Genomic DNA, 15,616 nt, shown 5'->3' with positions numbered 1-15,616 from the left:
AAGGTCTCTTCCAACCTGGTTTGGTTTATTCTAAGTTTATTCTAAGTTTCATTCTTGGTTGGAACAAGGTCTTAAATCCTTGCCTAGCTGAAATCAGTGGTAGAAACCTCTTAAACTTCATCTGGGCTGGGATTTCTCCCAGTGTCTCTCATCAGCCTGCATAGCTCAGAACCAAGAGGCTACTCCTTAGCTTCGCCATCACAAAGAAAACTCATGAATACCTATTGTGCATTCTACATCCTAAATAATACTACTTATTTATTCTGCATTCAGAATGGTCATGATTCAGAATTTTAATAGCTGTCACTGCCTGGTTTTGTTTATTGGTTGTTTTCTTAGTTTAAGTGACTGTATTGCCTCCATTGATAAATGGATCCCTGCCTCTGCTTGTGTATGCCTGTGGGTCCCTTCTCCCCTTTCCATAAATTCTTCTGACTTCAGCATCCCTGTACTAGACTATGATGGATAAACTCTGCAGTCACTTCTGCTAAGGACTAATGCACATTCCAACCTTTTTCTGACAGGTTTCTGAACACAGCATAAATTTGTTTGCTTTGGACTCTTTTCAATATTCAATATTCATTCTGGTCTAAATTGACAATATTAATCCTGTCATCATGACAGTTTGGATATTTATTGATATAAGACACGGCACAATTAAGCTTAAGAAGAATAAATTATGTTTCCAGGGAAATCCATTACTATTAATGTATACTCAAGGCTCAGAATGCAGAAAAATCTAGTGACCTGTTCCAATAGATAAGGTGTTGTCAAAGAACTCTACCGCTTCCCCTGCCACCTATTGCCCATTCTCTAGGTTCAATATCACTTTTTGGCTTTCCTAATTGCAGAGAGCCACTTTCTGCTGAGTAGTACTCAGACAGAGTACTCTTGGTAGGTTCTTAAATCCTAAAAAAAAAAAAAGTTCTGCACTTTTAAGTCAGTGATACACCACAGACAGCTCTAATCTCTAGTGGCAGTGCAACTGGGACAAGGTTTTCTAGTGAATCGTCTTTTCATTGGCACTAAACTTTAGTTGTGTTCCGGTGGTGTAGTTGACAAACCTGAGGAATAAGCTGAGAAAGATGGGGTGTCCTGGAGGGACAAAAAGCCTCAAAAAAAGCCTGGAGAAGAGGAGGCTCAGGGGTGACCTCATTGCCTTCTACAACTACCTGAAAGGTGGTTGTAGCCAAGAAGGGGTTGGTCTCTTCTCCCAGGCAACCAGCACCAGAACAAGGGGACACAGTCTCAAGCTGCACCAGGGGAGGTTTAGACTCGAGGTGAGGAGGCAGTTCTTCACTGAGCGAGTCATTCGTCATTGGAACGGGTTGCCCAGGGAGGTGGTTGAGTCATCGACCCTGGAGGCGTTCAAGAGGAGACTGGACGTGGCACTTGGTGCCATGGTCTAGTCATGGGGTCTGTGTTGATAGGTTGGACTCGATGATCCTAGAGGTCCTTTCCAACCTAAGTGATACTGTGAAATGCACTGAATCATACAATGGGGCAGGAGCCAGCAGGTCTGTCCACATTGTCCAGGCCTGTCTGAACATGCCCTGGGGTCCAAGTGGGCCAGGTGTGTGTGCCTTTGGCCACATTTGGAGAAAACTTATTCTATAGGTTAAAGTGTCAGGGTTTTATCTCTTAATCTTTGTTGTCATGGGCCATCATTGTCTCAGGAAATCTATAAACAACAGTCCAAAGAGCCAGTGCCTTGCCTTGCAATTGTCCAAATTCTGGGAAAGCCACAAACCCTGCTTGTCTTGCAATTTGGAATCTGAGCTGTGCTTCACTTTACCCAGAAAGATTACAAGACCCCTCACTGTAAGCGTTGTAAAGCCCAGGAGCAGACAGATGTGTCTTGCCGGGCCAAGACACGAACCCCAGGAGGAGCCAAGAGTCCCCAGCATGGTTTTGTTTTATTGGCAGAAGCAACAAGCACAAAGATTGCAGCTGAAGAACCTCTCCCAATAGGCAAAGCTACAAAGCAGACAAGCCCTGCGAGCCTCGGCAGCAACCTCTTTTCTACAAAGCTTTCAGCTAGAAAGCCTTTGAATGTAAACCTTGTAAGTACTACAGCAACAAGCTGCAGATGCCAACAGAAAGTGAAACTGTGTTCCTGCAGCTTTCACGTGGTCGATGCCATTTTGGTTTTGTTTCTATCTCCAGGCATGCTATGTGGTACCACAATCAGTGAGTAATTAAGAGATCTGCTTTTTGATATGCATCTGCTAAAGGTCTGTTGCCCTAGAGAATTCTAGAGCTCCCTCCTCCTACCCCTTTTGTGCAATCTCTGGCATACTGCTGATGTTCACAGTCTCAAGCTGCGCCAGGGGAGGTTTAGGCTGGATATTAGGAAGAAGGTCTTCATGGAAAGAGTGATTGGACATTGGAATGGGCTGCCCAGGGAGGTGGTGGAGTCACCATCACTGGAAGTGCTTAGGAAAAGACTGGATGGAGTGCTTGGTGCCATGGTTTAATTGATTAGATAGTGTTGGATGATAGGCTGGACTCAATGATCTCAAAGGTCTTTTCCAACCTGGTCAATTCTATTCTATTCTTCTCTTTTTTCATTACAGTTTAAATTACTCTTTGTTCAGTTTCTGGATTTTTTCTCATATTGTTTACATTGTTACATGTTCCTGCTGGGGAGGTATATGTTCCACAACTGAATATTTCAAACCAATAAATAGGTTTTATTAATATTTCTGTGGTATTTTTTAATTAATAAAGTTATTAATATTTTTATTAATTATTCCACCTACTAAATATTAATAACCTCTATGTGGTCATAACATGAAGTTGTATAGCTAGGAGAAAAGAAAGCTCTGGCAAGAGCTTATTGTGGCCTTTCAATACTTGAAGATGGAGACAAACATTTTAGCAAGGCCTGTTGTGGTAGGACAAATGCTAATGGTTTTAAACCAAAAGAGGTGAGATTTAGACTAGATAAAGTGAAGACATTTTTTACAATAGAATAGAATAAACCAGTTTTGGGTTGAATGGGGCTCTGAGCTACCTGATCTATTGGAAGATGTCTGTGCTCATTGCAGGAGGGCTGGACCACATGTCCTTTTGTGGTCCTTTCCAGCTCAAGGCTTTCTATAATTCCACACCACACCTATCTTTAATAAACTTGTGAGACAGGCTCTGTCCCAACACTGGGACAGGAACATCCCCAGAATGGCTTGAGACTATAATCTTGAGATTTTCCCTGCTTTAAGAAGTCGTGTGGTTTTCTTACTCAATTGGAAGTAGATTCAGCCAACCAGAGGGCAGGGTGGGATTTAATTGTTTCCGGCATTTACTCATGACTTCTGAGTAAATTTGATCCTGACCTGAATCAGGATGAAATACTTAGAGACACCGAGATACTGTGAATTAGATTCACAAAGTGATCAGAACTTATTTTTCCACCATTAATACAAACTCTGCCATAGAATATGTTTCTATCCACTTAAGCTACTGCTCATGCCTCTCCTACCTGTTTCATCCTATACTGTCTGGTACTTGTAACTGATAAGAACAGGATTTAAACTCTGGGATTCATTCTCTTCCATTACAACTTTCATTGAGATGCTATGTGTCTCTATTTGCAGTCACAACCTGATAGATTTTAAATTAACTGTATCAGTAAGGACATTAATTTGTCTTTGGATTAGATGTTACTAGGAAGAATGGTAATATACTATTAGATGCTCTATTTTAGTGCTCAGCTGAGCAATTATAAAAATATTTAAATAATGAATGTAATTGCTTATTACAATCATTATTGAGCATAAATATTTATATTCCTAATCAATGTTTCCTCAAAGGTATGGCTGTAAATACAAAGAAAACAATATGCATATTGTACGTACCTAGTACCTCAGCTAGTATAAATCATCGCTGCATAACTGCTCTCAGAGTGACACCATTCTGCATGAGCTAAGGACCTGGCTTTTTCAGCCTGCACGGGTCATCTCAGTAGCCTACCTTTTGACTGACCAATGTCAGATATCAGGGACAACAGTGGTTTTTGGACAGCAGGAATCCAGCATTGCCTGGCAATCAAGCACCTCTGTGGGTGGTGTGCTGGCCTCCTGCAAATCAAGTCAATTTCCCCCCTTACTTTAGTAGGTCTGGGTGCTCCATAAAGATAGTACACAGCACTTAATACTTGCAGTCATTTCAAAAGGGGTATCCATGGATTGTTTCTTTGCTTTTGTACAGTGACCACATTGGAGAAATGCAAAGCATAAAAAGGGGTGACACTACAAAAGGAGACAATTTTGTGTGCTTCATTTCATAAACACACCATGAAATTCACAAAGAGAGCTCTAAAGGAATAGCTTTTTATGTCTACTATCTTCCAGTCTCTCCAAATCCAACCTGATTGCATATTGCTCAATAAAGGAAGAATTAAACCCACCAAAAAATGTGACATTGGAAGTTTAAAAGTAAAACCAGTGATGATATGGTGCCTAATTGCTTTTTAGCTCTGAAATACTGTGAACTGGTTTATTAATTCACTGCTATACACTGTATTACCATATGCAAATAATTGCATTAACCCCTGTGCTCCCCCACCTTGTATCTTATCACAGGGAAGAGCAGACTGACAGGAAAGTCACAGCAGGGTGTAACAGTGCTAGGTGAGGAATAGCAGTATGATTCCTAATTAAGAGTCAGGAGTCTTAGATGACACATTATTACTGGAGCTCAACAAGGATAAAAGATGAATGTCTAATATAATAGCACAATAGCCAACAAGGAGGTAGAGCAGCAATGCCCTGTTAACATACCCTCTTCATTCCAGGGATTTCCGTTCATTTCTGAAGGTCTGGAGGACACAGAATGTGTGTATGTGCAGGTAGCTGTGCACATTTGACGGATGACTACCAAGTATTTTAAGGTTACTAAGTCATTACAGCATTTGAAGAGAAGCCCTACAACTGATAATACCCCCCATAGTCTGCTTTCAGTCTCAGGACCAGAATCTGGCAGGCTTGTTGCTTGTTAAGTCACTGTGTCTGAGATGAGTTTTGGTTTTATATGTGCTCTATGCAAGTGGTTCTCATTCTCTCTCTCAAGAATTTACATATGCCTATTTGTGTGCCTGTGGGTGTTTGCTGAATTAAACTGTGGGTATTCAACATACAGGTTATAACTAGTTTCCAAGGGAAAGTGTCACCTGCTCATCCATGTATTCATAAATTCTTTCAACTGATCATAGAATCATGGAATGTTCTGGGTTGGAAGGAACCTCCAAAGTTCATCAAGTCCAACCCCCTCTGCAGTAAGCAGGGGCATCCTCAACTAGATCAGATTGCTCAGAGCCCTGTCGAGCCTCACCTTGATTATCTACAAGGACAGGGCCCCAGCCACCTCCCCAGGCAAGCTGCCCTAGTGTTCCACTATCTTCATGGTAAAGAACTTATTCCTAACAGCCAATCTAAATCAGCTCATCTGTATTTTGAATCCATTGTCCCTCATCCTATCACTGCAGGTCTTTGTAAATAGTCCATGTCGGATTCATGCCCTTCATGTATTGAAGGCTCCAGATCTGGACACAGTACTCAGGTGAGGTCTCACCAGGGCAGAGTAAAGTGGCAGAAACACCTCACTTGATCTGCTGGCCCTGCATCTTTTGATGTAGCCAAGTGGGGCTTTTTATCCAGTGCATTCAAAGTAAATTTTACCCTTGGTTTAAATGCCCAATCCAAACATGAGAGAGAAAAGATATGTTTCATGTTTAATATCCTGCACTTACTGGCTCTGCTGCAGAATTTTGTCATAATCTATTGTAAATCACTTAGGGAACATTTACATTTCATGTAGTACCTGCTGCTGGAAGTTTAGTTCCAGGCTTTGTCTTCCTTAACAAAAGAGACAAAGATATGAGTTAAAATTCCCCTAGCCAAAGGAAGGAATTGAACCTGTACCTCCTTTTCTAATGCTCTACAGGCCATATTTACAATGAAGACACACACACAAAAGTCTTTTCTCAGATCTTCAATACTACCCTGTGTTCTTGAACCTGACTACATTATCTTAAGTATAGGATTTTAAATTCATGTTGTACCCATTTGCCCACTTTACTACTCCTTTCAGAGTTAAGTTAGACTGCCTGCTTCTTGTGGTGTGTATTTTGACTGAGCTCCACCACACTATCTACAGGGGGCTTGAATTGCCCCCACAAAGCTAAAAAAACCCATCCTGACAGGTCAGATACCCAAAGAGTTTGTTGGAAGATGTTTGCAGGTGTTTATTGGATGAGACCTCACAACCCTTCTCTGTTACTGTACTGAAACAGACCTCTAAACTGTTGGTGATCTCTCTGTATAGGATGCTTCATGAACACAGAACAAGCTCTGATTCTGACCTAAAGAAATAGTACTAAAGTTGAAAGAAGAGTAAGGATAGACATGGAGAAACAATTGGGAAGACAGGATATAACATTGCAACAGACAGTGGTATTTGGGAAATACCTTTACTTTTTTTTTTCCCCCAAATAAAATATGATTATGCAAACAATTGTAAAAAGTGTGTGGGGAGACAAAAAGTACAACTATGATACAATATTTGACAGTAAAATAAAGTTAAGTATAAATCTGTCATGGACTAGACAAGGCACCATGATAAAAACCCCAAAGAATAGACCATCCAGCTGAGCTCTGCAGGAGAGCTAAGATCTGTTCACACACACACAGCAATTTGTTTTGTAGATTACATTTAATGTGTAATTGGAAACAACTTTTTCAGGTCAAAAGGCTTTAGAGATTTTTAGTGCTTTTCAGTTTTTTGTTAAGCTGTTTTGGAAAGGATTCTACCACTGAGCCAAAATGATAAAGAGAAGAATACTTAGTACCCAATTTCACATTTACTTGCCTTACTGGTCTAAGACATGGATTTAATATTAAATGAGAGTGAATAAAATTTATTCTTTTCAAGTATTTTTTAACTATTTAAAATGGTATCAGCCTACTGTGTCCCACTTTGAAAACAGCAGTAAGTATTCTGACAAACCAAGTTTTATGCACATATGCATGGCTGCTATTGTTATGCTGTCTAATTTGGATGTATATGTGGCTCCTCAGACTCATTTTTGTGTGACATTTGTTTCTATTCCCAGTTAAAGCCATGCTTCTTAGTGCAAGGCACACTGTTACTATAACAGATGGCTTATTTCAATTCATAATGACTGGGAAAAATAATAATGAATCTTGTAAGCAAGAATAAGCACTTCACTTTCTCTACAAGTTGCTCAGTGCCTGCCAATTTGAAAAAACAGCTGAGGGCTCTGGCTCCTTGTCAGGAACGCAAGGATGATCTCAGGTTAGATTACAGTAGTACATCCAATTTAAGGAGAGCAAAATGAGCAAGAGCAAAAAGCCTAAAAATCTTTCCATTTGGCCATTCAGGATTTTCCTTCCTACCAATGAAAGGAAAGGAAAAACAGCATAAATCCCTGGTGTTGGAAGGCAAACAACCAAACAACATCCAGCAAACTCAAAGGGAAGAGACTTGACTCTCTCCAAAAGGAGGCTCTGGTTTACAGCCCCACTGTCACCATTCGTTTCCACTGATGTGGCTTCCTTTTAAAGAGGCATAGGTGTGCAGAACCTACATTTGCTTGAAAACGAGGGAGACATTGAAGAATGCAACATGGAAAAGCAGGAATTTCATCAGATTGCCTACAGGTTATACCCTGCACAGCAAATTTATTGAATAGAAAGTTAGCAGGCACCTCAACACAGGTATCTCAACACATAAGTAAATACACAAAACTACATTTACCTGGATGTGTCTGTGACTTGTTCAAAGCCTCCAGAGATTTCTCCGTTGCTTCTTTCTCAAGTCTGTACATCCTTCTTTCTATTTATGTTGAGTCCTGCAAGGAAACACATGCTCTGAATTGGAGTCACAGATTTTCACTAGTATAAATGTAAAGGGCTCCATTACAGAGTCCTCCTCTAAGTAACACTAAGTTGATTTCGATATTTTATGGGTTGAGAAAACAGCTGACGAAGGAATAGAAACAGAACTTTAGAAACAGACCTTTCTTTATCAGTTCTCTTTGCACTGCTCAAAGTTGGTTGAACTGATAGATTAACAAAAGCCTCATCTTTGACACACACATTTTTTATTAATTTATTTATTTTTGGCTTATTCATAAATGACTGACATTGCTGTGTGACCTTCCTACCTACGTTGTTCACAAATTCCTCTGAGAGCATAGGATGCAACACCCAACATTGCCCTGTCATTGGGGTTTTTCTCTTCCAGGAGCAGATAAACCAGAAGTAACTGAAGGTAAAGGCAAAGCTGGTCAGAGCAAGCAGGAAACGTTTTTTGGTTTTCCAATAGATTTTAAAAGAAAAATGAAAATTGGATCTCTGGCCTCTCAGATGACATAAAAGTCTTCATAAAGAGCAATTATTTGACCTGACTCAGGAGAAAAAAGCTGCCTAAATGTAAGGTCCTAATGACACGTGTACTAGCTGTCCCTGTCTGGAAGCCTTGCACACATGCACATGGCTCCAGTTACAGCTCTTTAGGCACCTAAACTGCTTCCAAAAGAACTGTCATGGGGTCTGTGTTTATAGGTTGGACTCAATGATCCTCAAGGTCTCTTCCACCCTTAGTTATACTGTGATACTGTGATGATTCTAACCCTTAAAATAAAAAAGAAGGTTCTCACAATGAGTAATAAATTTGTTCCCATTCTGATTGAGAAAAACAAAGTAAAAGGAGTAAAGAGACAAAGAAAAGATCAAGACATTTGCTGTGAATATTTTCCAAGTTGAAGTCTGTTTGATTTCTACATTTCTAATTGAAACTGCATTTTAGTTTTGATAAAGCATTTTCATTCAAAAGTGACACAAACAGAAAAGAAATAGGGGATTTAGCAGCTGAAGTGAAAGCAAGCAGATTGCATCAGGAAACAAAAAAAGCCACCATTTTGATTTGATTTGAATGATTGGTTTTGAGGCTCGATCTCTGCTTTAATAGTCCCCTAGAAATAGTTGGGGTTTTGTGGGGTTTTCTTTGTTGGTGTTTTTTTTTGTTCAGTGTACGCTGCATATGTTTTGCCTGTGAATTACTAAACTGAAAAATGTATCACTTTTCAGCTCTTCCTTCACCTTGGTTTCTTGTCAGTGGCTAACGTGAGCACATCTGAATGGGATGTACAGATGTGATCTATGAGTTTAAATCTCTTCTGAAGTTTGCTCATAACTCTTTCTGTTCAGAAAAACAATTGGGAACACTACCAGACCAGAATTTCAGCAACCATTGCTCACAAACTTGGAAAATACACACGAGTGTGTGGGCACAAGTGGTTAGTTCTTCTCAGTAAAAAGTTATCTGTGCTATATATTCCACTGCATGTTTATGAAGAGTGTGGGTAATGGTGGATGAGAGCCTATTCTGCCAGCAGTCTTGTTTATCTCATTTTCTAGTATCTGTTTTTGTTATCTTCTTCTTTTATTGAGTGCTGCACTTTTTATTGCTTCACCAGACACATTATAATGTCTTTCTTTTCATACAGAAGATACATACCAGGCAGCAGCTGACTTTAAGAATGTGGTTTATACATCAGTAATTGAAGATGCTTCATAAATTGTGAGCCTCTCAGCCCCAAACTTAACATTGCAGCACAGAATCAGAAAGCATACCTATGTATTAGATCATTAAAAAGTGTCAGCACACATACATCAACATAGTAGGAGAAAATGTATCAAAAGTGATGTACCTACTTGCCAAGATGCTCAAAACACTTACATGGCATTCTTCTCTTTAAAGCTCCTCCTAGTACAATGTAGATTTCTTCTGCTGAAGACTGTAGAACTTCAGTTCTTTAAATTTGCCCTATAAGCCAAGAGCTTCCAAGAAATCTTGCTGCTTTGCCAAGAATAACTTCACTATATAACATTAGCTTCATACTTCTGACTATAACAGTTAGAAACCAGAAGATAACTCAGGATCCACACTGCATGTGTCTGCATGGTTATGTTCCGGACCTGACTCAGGCTGGAATATATCAGGTGCACAGCTGAAAGTCATTAGGTGCACAGGTGGAAGGCATTAGGTGCAGAGCTGGAAGGCATTAGGTGCACAGCTGGAACAAATCAAGTGCACAAGTGGAATGCATTTTTCAGTTTGGTTTGGTCCACAGAGAGTCTGTTAACTGTGCTGAGACTCCTCTATTACAGGAATCAAAGCAGAGTTCATAGAAGTCTCAGGAAATTCAGTAACTAGGAGGTTCAAGTGCAGTCCAGATCTGAACTAACATGCTAATGTAGGTGGGCCTCATCCTTACCATGTGGACCTACTGCATACAAAACCTGCTCCTCAGCAAGTAATTGTTACCATTCATATTACATTAACTATACTTAGAGATGTAGTTGATGAAATGAAATGTGATGAAAACTAGTTGCACCTGCAAGTAGAGTGCACAGAAGGATCTTATTTCCTTCATAGTATCTGTACTTAAATTACTGTTGACTAAAATTTTCAAGTTAGGAATTTCTTTAATCCATATTTAAGTCCTCTGACTGAGAGCTGCCTTGCAATCTATAGAAGCAAAAACTAAGTAAGCTAACACATCATCTGTTTGAAAATCTTAGTGAATTTCATGTCTTTGGCATACCATGCCTCAAATGAAAAGAAATTTGTAGTTCATTTGTCGATGCCCATTGAAATTGCTTCATTTGAACTACTTAGGGTTCTCAGCTGATCTCCCTGATCTCTACTGATAATCAAGAAATGCAGAATATCACTTTGAAGCACTTTCCAAACACTGACTCAGTCTGTGGGGACATTTGTGACAAATGCCTCAGACCCGGTACCCAAGTGACTGCTCCACTTCTTATGCATGGGTAAATATGCCAGGGAAATCTGGTGTGGGAGAGAGGAAGGAAGAGGGGAAAAGAGAATTTACATTTCTAACTCTTGTGCTGACCTAAGGGCCAAGAAGCTGGAGAGTGGGAAGGGGACGTGGCATTTAGGACTATGTCTGATTCTTGAGACATGGGTTTTCCTCTCTTGGTCAGATGCAACAAAGGAAGCCTGAGAAAGCTGACTGACCTTATCAGCTATGTGACAAAAATGGAGAGTAATGTCAAAGCTCAATTTTTTCCTCACTTTTTTCTTTTTTTTTCCTGCCTTGCAGTTGGTTAAAGTATGAGACAGAGGAAATGCTCTGCTGACATTTTGCAAAATGAAATACCACCAGCTAAATTGGCACCAACTAAATTTGCAGGTGTGAGGTAGCTTATATTCAGTTTAATTAAAAAACAAACAAACAAAAAACCCAACAAACCCATCATTTTTTTACACCCAAACATAAAAGACAGACAAGTGATGTCTCCAGCAGAGGAATGGAATAAGCATTAAGCCAAGACTTGAGAAGCTCACTTATTTAGAAGAGGAGAGGCGAGGTTCGGAGAGGAGAGGAGAGGTTCGGAGAGGAGAGGAGAGGTTCGGAGAGGAGAGGTTCGAAGAGGAGAGGAGAGGTTTGGAGAGGAGAGGAGAGGAGAGGAGAGGTTCGCAGAGGAGAGGAGAGGTTCGGAGAGGAGAGGAGAGGTTCGGAGAGGAGAGGTTCGGAGAGGTTCGGAGAGGTTCGGTTCGGAGAGGAGAGGTTCGGAGAGGAGAGGAGAGGAGAGGTTCGGAGAGGAGAGGTTCGGAGAGGTGAGGTTCGGAGAGGTTCGGAGAGGAGAGGTTCGGAGAGGAGAGGTTCGGAGAGGAGAGGAGAGGAGAGGAGAAGTTCGGAGAGGAGAGGTTCGGAGAGGTTCGGAGAGGAGAGGTTCGGAGAGGAGAGGTTCGGAGAGGAGAGGAGAGGTTCGGTTCGGAGAGGTTCGGTTCGGAGAGGAGAGGTTCGGAGAGGAGAGGTTCGGAGAGGAGAGGTTCGGAGAGGAGAGGAGAGGAGAGGAGAGGAGAGGTTCGGAGAGGAGAGGAGAGGAGAGGAGAGGAGAGGAGAGGAGAGGAGAGGAGAGGAGAGGTTCGGAGAGGAGAGGAGAGGAGAGGAGAGGTGAGGTTCAGAGAGGAGAGGAGAGGAGAGGTGAGGTTCAGAGAGGAGAGGAGAGGAGAGGTTCGGAGAAGAGAGGTTCAGAGAGGAGAGGAGAGGAGAGGTGAGGAGAGGAGAGGAGAGGAGAGGAGAGGAGAGGTTCGGAGAAGAGAGGTTCAGAGAGGAGAGGAGAGGAGAGGTGAGGAGAGGAGAGGAGAGGTTCGGAGAGGAGAGGTTCGGAGAGGTTCGGAGAGGAGAGGAGAGGAGAGGAGAGGTTCGGAGAGGAGAGGTTCGGAGAGGAGAGGTTCGGAGAGGAGAGGAGAGGTTCGGAGAGGTTCGGAGAGGTTCGGAGAGGTTCGGAGAGGAGAGGAGTGGAGAGGTTCGGAGAGGTTCGGAGAGGTTCGGAGAGGAGAGGTTCGGAGAGGAGAGGTTCGGAGAGGAGAGGTTCGGAGAGGAGAGGAGAGGTTCGGAGAGGAGAGGAGAGGTTCGGAGAGGAGAGGAGAGGAGAGGAGAGGAGAGGAGAGGTGAGGTTCAGAGAGGAGAGGAGAGGAGAGGTTCGGAGAAGAGAGGTTCAGAGAGGAGAGGAGAGGAGAGGTGAGGAGAGGAGAGGTGAGGAGAGGAGAGGAGAGGTTCGGAGAGGAGAGGAGAGGTTCGGAGAGGAGAGGTTCGGAGAGGAGAGGTTCGGAGAGGAGAGGAGAGGAGAGGTTCGGAGAGGAGAGGTTCGGAGAGGTTCGGAGAGGAGAGGAGAGGAGAGGAGAGGTTCAGAGAGGAGAGGTTCGGAGAGGAGAGGTTCGGAGAGGAGAGGTTCGGAGAGGAGAGGAGAGGAGAGGTTCGGAGAGGAGAGGAGAGGAGAGGTTCGGAGAGGAGAGGAGAGGTTCGGAGAGGAGAGGAGAGGTTCGGAGAGGAGAGGTTCGGAGAGGAGAGGTTCGGAGAGGAGAGGAGAGGAGAGGAGAGGAGAGGAGAGGAGAGGAGAGGAGAGGAGAGGAGAGGAGAGGAGAGGAGAGGAGAGGAGAGGAGAGGAGAGGAGAGGAGAGGAGAGGAGAGGAGAGGAGAGGAGAGGGAGGAAGAGACCTTCAAGATCATCATGTCCAACCTATCATCCAACACCACCCAACCAACTAAACCATGCAACCAAGCACCCTATAAAGTCTCCTCCTGAACACCTCCAGTGATGGTGATTCCACCACCTCCTCGGGCAGCCCATGCCAATGGGCAATTACTCTCTCTGTATAGAACTTCCTCCTAACCTCCAGCCTAAACCTCCCCTGGTGCAGCCTGAGACTCTGTCCTCTTGCTCTGGTGCTGGTTGGCTGGGAGAAGAGACCAACCTCTGCCTGTCTACAACTTCCCTTCATGTAGTTGTAGAGAGCAATGAGGACACCCATGAGTCTCTTCCTCTCCAGGCTAAGCAACCCCAGCTCCCTCAGTCTCTCCTCATAGGGCTTGTGTTCCAAGCCCCTCACCAACTTTGTTTCCCTTCTCTGGAATCGTTCCAGCAAGTCAACATCCTTCCTAAACTGAGGGGCCCAGAACTGGACACAGTACTCGAGGTGCAGCCTAACCAGTGCAGTGTACAGGGGCAGAATGACCTCCCTGCTCCTGCTGGCCACACTGTTCCGGATGCAGGCCAGGATGCCACTGACCCTCTTGGCTGCCTGGGCACACTGCAGGCTCATGTTCATCCTACCATCGACCAGTACCCCCAGGTCCCTCTCTGCCTGGCCGCTCTCCAGCCACTCTGACCCCAGCCTGTAGCACTGCATGGGGTTGTTGTGGCCAATGTGCAGAACGTGGCACTTGGATGTGTTAAATCTCATGCTGTTGGACTCTGCCAACATGATAACAAAAAGGATTCATGCCTATATGGACTCACAGTACTTTTTGGAACTCTGTTCAAGTTATAAAATGCCCACATTATAAGATGCCCACATTCTCTATTTTATGTTCAAAATTTAAATAAGAATTCATTGATTTACTAATTCCTAATGTACTTTCAATACCCAGTCCTCTCTGGTTTGTATTCAGAGTTTACATGTGCTTGGTTAGAGAAAGGTATTTATTGCATTTGTAATGTTGGTTTTGATATGCTAAATCTAGAATCTGAAAGGCAGGATGACAGCCTTGTAATGGAGCTTTGTGTACTAAATGTAATATGCATCTCAAAATCTGCCTTCAGTACATAAGTTATAACTTGTCCTTACCAGGATACCACAATAAATAAATAAATAAATAAATAAAGCAATGCATTAAAATGAGGAGAAAATGACAAATCTGACAATTAGTTTTTGATCCTGTGAAATCCTGACTTCTTTATCACTCACTGCAAAACCACTGTGCAAGGATTTCACCATCTGAAATGCACTTATGTGATTTGCACTACACACATATGATTAGCCTTCTGTCTAGGTCAGCAAAACCCTTCAGCTGAGACCTTACATTTGTTTGTGAGGGTTTGTAAGCATAAGCATCTTATTATCACTCTTTCACAAAGGCAGCAAATAATTGCAAATAAATGGTCTTAATATGTAGAATTGAAGGGCAAGTGCAGAGTCCTGCATCTGGAGACATATAACACCAGGCACCAGTACAGACTAGGGGTCATCCTGCTGGGAAGCACCTCCATGGAGAAAGACCTTGGAGCCTGGGAGTCATGGTGGACAGCAAGTTACGTAAAGGACAGCAATGTGCCCTTGTGGCCAAGGTGGCCATAGGCATCCCAGGGTGCATTAAGAAAAGTGTCTTCAGCAGGTCAAGGGAGGTTCTCCTCCCCCTCTACTCTGCCCTGCTAAGACCACACCTGGAATACTGTGACCAGTTTTGGGATCCCAAATTCAAGAGAGACAGGGAGCTGCTGGAGAGAGTCCAACGGAGAGCTACAAGGATGAGTGCAGGACTTGAACATGTCTCCAATGAAGAAAGACTGAGAGAACTGGGGCTGTTTAGTCTTGAGAATAGAAGGCTGAGATGGGATCTTATCAACATCTATAAATATCCAAAGATGTCAAAGTGAAGGTCTTTTTTTGGTGGTGCCCAGTGATAGGACAAGGAACAACAGGTAGAAGCTAACACATACAGATAAAGGACCAGACATGCCTGTAACTAAATGCAAATTAAGATGGTTCTATGAGTTCTATAAGGTTCATCTTTTAAAATAGTAAGTTAATATTTTTCTTCATATATTGCTTAATTTTCCTTAGCAGGTAGTTATGTGTTCTGGAGAGGATCTTTCTGTTGTACTTGTTGGGGATTTTTTTTCCACTGTTAACACCACATAAAGACCTGAACCCTTCTGATTTCAAACAACTGAAATGAAATACACATTGTAGTACACAACTGAAATGAAGTACACATTGTAGTACACAACTGAAATGAAGTACACATTGTAGTACACAACTGAAATGAAATACACATTGTAGTACACAACTGAAATGAAATACACATTGTAGTACACAACTGAAATGAAATACACATTGTAATACACATATGGTTATGCACTTTGCCAGGGTATACTATGTAAAGGGGTTGCTATTTCATCAGAAGAAGTAATACACACCTCCAAAAATTCCAGTTCTCTGCCAAATGCTTCACAGGGAAGGACTGCATGCAAGGAGGGCACGCAAGGTCTTGTTT

Source organism: Melanerpes formicivorus, unplaced genomic scaffold (assembly GCF_026170545.1).
Source record: "Melanerpes formicivorus ecotype bairdi unplaced genomic scaffold, bMelFor1.0.p_v2 SCAF_5, whole genome shotgun sequence".
Classification (NCBI taxonomy): Eukaryota; Metazoa; Chordata; class Aves; order Piciformes; family Picidae; genus Melanerpes; species Melanerpes formicivorus.
The sequence above is the reverse complement of the archived record's forward strand: the minus strand, read 5'-3'. Positions refer to the sequence as shown.